This window comes from Chionomys nivalis, chromosome 1, assembly GCF_950005125.1.
Source record: "Chionomys nivalis chromosome 1, mChiNiv1.1, whole genome shotgun sequence".
In the NCBI taxonomy this organism is placed as follows: Eukaryota; Metazoa; Chordata; class Mammalia; order Rodentia; family Cricetidae; genus Chionomys; species Chionomys nivalis.
The window spans coordinates 94607540-94613367 of record NC_080086.1 but is presented as its reverse complement, the minus strand read 5'-3'; the positions used below and the strand labels follow the sequence as shown (position 1 = coordinate 94613367).

The window sequence follows — 5828 nt, the reverse complement described above, 5'->3', positions numbered from 1 at the left end:
GGAAGTGAATGAAGGGAATTAGCTACACCTTTATACCTTCCTTGCCTTGACACACTGCTTCTGTTCCCTAGCAGTTCAGCGGTGAGAGGGTAAGATCAGTACTTTAATCCCCATGACCTCAGTTTGATTCCTAGGCCGGGAGCCATGGCATTTTGGTGACCCAGATAGAATGCTGCGGCCTCCTCCTTTTACCTTCCTTTTGAGAGCAAAAAACATAATCCGGTGAGCAAAGAAATAAATGTATGTGTATGCACTGGTGCGGAGTGGTGAGGAAGACAGGGTAGGATTGTAAATGCCTGTAATCCAACACTTAGGAAGCTGAAGCAGAGGGCACAACAAGCCTGGACTGGACTGCAAGGCTCTGTCTCAAAGCAAAAACAGGAACAAGCAAACAAGCAAACAAAAACTCCACAAAGCAGTCCCTTTAGTCTCTAACAGGCAGGAGGAATCGAGGCTTTACAAGAGGCCTTTCCTTTTCTCGTTATTAATCCCTTAAGAGAAGTTGGAATGTCCTCTAGTGGAGAGCAAACCCAGGCTCTCCCTCCCAGGGAGGGTGAAGGCCCTCCCTGCCTGGAGACTCTGCTCCACCTTAAGCTTGCAGATGCCAAAGCAGGATGACAGCGTAGCATTGTTGCTTCCATTTGAAGGTCTCCTTACCTCTGAGTCGTTCTTTCCTCCATGCATCAAGGATTCCAATAACAACAGTGCAGATGTGCAAGCAGCTTGAGACAAGGGTCAAAACTACCCCAAAGGCAACAGTAATTTTCTTATTAATGCAGCCTTAGCCTGGCCAGCCCTGAAATAATGGTCAACCAGAGGACAGTCTGACAGTTACACATGGGTCTTGCTCTCCCCATTTCGGACCTTTCCTTGTATAATTTAGGGTCTGTGCAGTACCCTCAACGATAGTACAGAGGGCACTTGGTTTCCTTGTGTTTCCATATAACTATATTAATGCATTGCTTTTTGTTTCTCATTGTTGCTTCCTCCGATTCCTGAGATGATCCCTGGACCTGATTTGTTAGGACTTCCTAAAGTCAGGCTGGGTAAGGACTATGGCGCTACCAACGATTACAGTTCACAAGAACATTTGTAAAGCCCGGCGGTGGTGGCGCATGCCTTTAATCCCAGCACTTGGGAGGCAGAGGTAGGCGGAGTTCGAGACCAGCCTGGTCTACAGAGCTAGTTCCAGGACAGGCTCCAAAACCACAGAGAAACCCTGTCTCGAGAAAAAAAAGAACATTTGTAATCTGCCCCAACCCATAATGTTCTATGCAGCCCCTCTTTTGTGTCCCACCCCTATCTACTTGTTCCGTCTACACTGGTCTAATTTTCTCAATGGAAATCTCTTAGAAACTCATAATACACATATTTCTTTCTCTCAAGAAAGGGAAGTGTTTTTTAGACTTAAGAAAGATGTATAATTAGTACAATCAAAATAATCAGAACAGTTGGATATAGACTTCTTGGCGAATTTATGGACTCCAAATCCCCCCCCCCCACACACACACTTTTTTTTTTTTTTTTACAGGGTTTCTCTGTAGCTTTTGTGCCTGTCCTGGAACTAGCTCTTGTAGACCAGGCTGGCCTCAAACTCACAGAGATCCACCTGCCTCTGTCTCCCAAGTGCTGGGATTAAAGGCAATGCTCCCAGCTCAAAATCCCTCTTTTACAGCATTTCTTTTTACAATGGCCAACAGCTTTAGAAGGCTCTAAAGAGGTGCTCCCAAGTACTCTCTCTGGTTAAATGGGTATAGAACATATTTTTTGCTCTGTTTATTAACGGATTATGTCCTAGCATCTATAATCGAATCTAAGAAGGATTTAGATCTCCCATCCAAACCACTCTCCAAAGTGTAGCTTGCTGACTCTCCATCCAGCTGTTTTAAAACTCTTTATAAAGGAAATGCACCACTTTAAAGGAAATTCCATTTGTGAGGGTGTTTTCCTCCCTGCCAAGTAAATCTCCAAATAGGGAAAGATATTAACATAAAAATTCTTTTTAAATAAGCATAGTCCTTAGGGTTAGGGTTAGGGTTAGGGTTATCTCGAATGGGCTTTTATTTATATCCTTCTTGATCGCCGTGTTTAGGTTGTAGTTCAGGAAAAACACTGAGAGTAGGCTGTGCCCTGTTCTAAGTGATTCCATATTGTTTAAAACAATGCCGTGCCTCACGAGACTCTGAAACTGGGTGGTATTGGTGCACACCTTTAATCCCAACACTTGAGAGGCAGATCTTTGTGAGTTCGAGGCCAGCCTAGTCTACAAAGCAAGTTCCAGGACAGCCAGGGCTACACAGAGAAATCCTGTCTCAGGAAAAAAAAAAAAAAAGTAAAACAGACCCAAGAGCATATTGAACACACCAGACTGGGTAAGGGTGCAGCACCCTCATCCGGACCCCATATAGAAGAAGACCTCTAACACTGTGATGTGATGGCTCGTCTTGACTGTCCACTGACCACCTGATGTGGCTGTGTTGCAAGGGACCCACAGGCAAAGAATCTGTGACTCTCCCAGGGGCTTCACTTTGGCTTGATCCCTGCTGTTGATGGGGTCTCCTTGGATTGCAGTCTGCCTGTCCATTCGACATCCATCCACCTGGACAAGGTCCTGACCTTAGTCCCTACAACTCACCTCTGCAGCTGGATTTAACTCTGCAGTTCCCTGCAAACCTGTGACCTGAAGCAGCTGGTTCTCCATTAGCATTTCCAGCAGACTTCTTTCCTGGGTTTAATTGACCCCCAGGAAGACTCTGTCATGTTTCTTCAACTTCCTTATCTCTCAGGCCTCTTTAGAAATCTCCCGAACCCCGACATGGTGTATTTAACCCCTTATGGCCATTCTGCACCACAGACATACATATCTTCCTATATATGTGCATACATATACTTCTTTGCATACTGTATGATACGTGGTCTGTGAATTAAAATTAATTTTTAATCTTAGCACCAGGGAGATAGAATCAGGCTCATCTCTAGGAGATGGAGACTAACCTGTCTTACAGTGAGGTCCTGGCTAGCCAGGGCTACAGAGTGAGAGCCTGCCTCAAAATAAAGTTCCAGGTGCTGGCTCATGCTTTTAATCCCAGCACTCGGGGGGCAGAAGCAGGTGGATCTCTGTGAGTTTGAGACCAGCCTGGTGTACAGAGTAAGTTCCAGAACAGTTAGGGGCTACACAGTGAAACTCTGTCTCAAAAAATAAGGGAAGGAAGGAAGGAAGGAAGGAAGGAAGGAAGGAAGGAAGGAAGGAAAGACAGAGAGACGACAGACTGAAATAAAGAAAACCATGTTTCTTCTGACCTGACTACCAAGGAAAGTGGGATTACTTGGCAAATTGCTGCCAATGAAACCAACATACTTTGTGAATTCATTGTTATTCATTGAAGTGTAAAAAGATACAAACACATTCATCCACTAACACTGTGCACTCATGACGAAATTGTAAATTTTATACCTTATTTTGTTAAAGAATCATTCATACTTTTAAAATGCAGAGTTGCTTAGCTACCAGATCACCTAAGCCATGAAACAACAGAATCAAAAGGGTGAGTACTCATAAGCGTTGCCTGTTGCTGTTCAGGGTTTGGTCTCAACCTCACAACTGTAGTCTTGTCTTCTTCTACATGGGGCATGACCCCCTGAAATGAGTCTCCTTAGTAACAAGGGACTTTAGTTCTTCACCCCTTAGAACTATCTGTTGATCATCAATGCTTTGGAGAAAGATTTTGCGAAATGCTTGTACCTGATTAACCATTCATTCATCTGCGTGTTAACTGGAGGGTGGAAATGAGAAAGTATTTTAAATGTCACAAGAACGAGGTCACAGGATTCTTTAGCCCAGGAGAAAATGTGAGATGTGGGCTTAGGTTTCTGCAGCCTTCCTAAGCCATAAGGCTGCAAACACACACCAGGGAAAGACTTTTCCCTTCCTACCTAGAGTAGGTAGTGTGAGGACAGCCAGCCGGTCACCGTCCTGTGCTGCGGTGATCTTCTTCCCATCCTTTTTCTTTTGTTTGTAAGACAGGGTTTCTCTGTGGAGCCCTGGCTGTCCTGGAAATCACTCTGTAGACCAGGCTGGCCTCGAACTCACAGATCCATCTGCCTCTGCTGGGATTAAAGGTGTGCGCCACCACCGCCACTCACCTTTACTTCTTACTTGTATTAGTGTAAAAAACAAAACAAAACAAAACAAAACAGAAGCCCCAGCCCCTTCCCATAGCATTTCAGGAGCGCTTATTCTCAGAAGCTGGACTCTGTTTTCTTCTCAGGTGACCATCTTCATTTTGGCTCCAATAAAGCCTTGTTCTGACACTTGCTGGGCCTCAATTCGACTTCTAGGTTGACAGGTACGCACGTCAACAACGGAGACTCTTGTGGACTCGCAAAATGTAGCTCAAACAATTTTCTTCAGTTACTTTTATTACTAGTATTGAATTCTAGCAAACCCTTTTCCTCTAGCTCCTGACATTTTTCTTTCTTAATTTGTTACTATTATAAACACACATGTGTATGTGTACGCAAGCACGCAGGCATAGATATGTATTCTGAGACAGTCTTTTTTTTTTTTTTTTTTTACTTTCCCCAACTTTATTAAAGAGAAAAAAAAGAGCAGTGATGGTAAATCTCTAGAACATGGCCAATTTCCTGGGATTCCTCCCTAGAAAATGTGACATTTGATTTCCAAACACATGCCGATGCACATGGTTCCCATCACACTAGGCAGGCGAGAAGCTGAAATCCTGATGTGATCATCTTCCGACTTTCCCCAGTCTGTGGTCTGTCTTTGGGTCAGCAATGATTGCCTGAACAGCTACTATGGCTTCATTAATTTTCGTCTGTAGCTCTCTGAGCTCTTCTATGTGCAGCAATCGCAAGATCTGAGCAGCTTCGTTTAGAACTGCATCTCCTGTGTCAAAGCCAAGAATAATGTTTGTTTAAAGCAACAGGTAAGCCCTCTTTCGTTTGATTTGCTTTAGCAACTGCATCCTGTGTTAGATGCTCCTGAACCAAAATGCGAATTGCCTTAAGCATTACCAAGTAATCATCATGACGCTGAATCTGAAGGAGGTTAGCCAGAGCCATGACACCAGCCTTAAAATCAGGATTATTTACGTCCAGGTTGATCAATGGCTCTGCATTTTTAGCTGTGTTGTCAGTATTTTTCCTGTTATCGGGTACTAAGTCCTCGTATTTTTCAGGCATTATCTCCATATTCAAGTCTAACAGCTAAACCAAGAAGCCAGTCAATTGTCGCTCCTGAATCTTGAAAGGACAGTTAACATCTCTGAGATACTTTTCGGAGAACTTGGGCCAGTCACTGCTGTGGATATTTCTCAGGTTACCTCTGCCTTTAATCTTGTAGTGTCTAATTTTCTGGTCTTCAAGCCAAACAATGAAGTTTTTAAATTCTGTTTCATCTTTGCAGTTGAAGCCTGCAGGGTTGTGGTAGTCCAGGGCCGTGAGCTTGTGTCGGAACATGGTCGCCGGTGCTCCTGCTGGCCGCCCGGGGCCTCTGCCAGGACACAAGAGAGTGAGGGGGGTGGTGCAGGCACCAGCGACCCTGAGACAATCTAGCTATGTGGGTAAGGCTGGTCTTGATCCTCCTATCTAAGCTCCTGAGTGCTGGGATTACAGGCGCGTGGTGCTATAACCAGATCCACCTTTCTTTCCTTCTCCTTCTCCTCCACTTCCTCCTCTTGAGTATGTTTGTGTATGTGATGTGCATGAGTGTGTGTGTGTGTGTGTGTGTGTGTGTGTGTGAGCGTGTGATATGTATGCTTTGCTGGGAATCTAGCCTAGAACTTCCTCACATTCTGTGTTAGATCTCG

The 5828-nt window shown here is 44.5% G+C and overlaps 1 pseudogene; it reads right to left on the bottom strand.

Moving 5' to 3' along the window:
- Positions 1 to 4652: 4652 nt before the first annotated feature.
- Positions 4653 to 5502, bottom strand: LOC130884144 (RNA transcription, translation and transport factor protein-like; annotated as a pseudogene).
- Between the last annotated feature and the right edge of the window lie 326 nt (positions 5503 to 5828).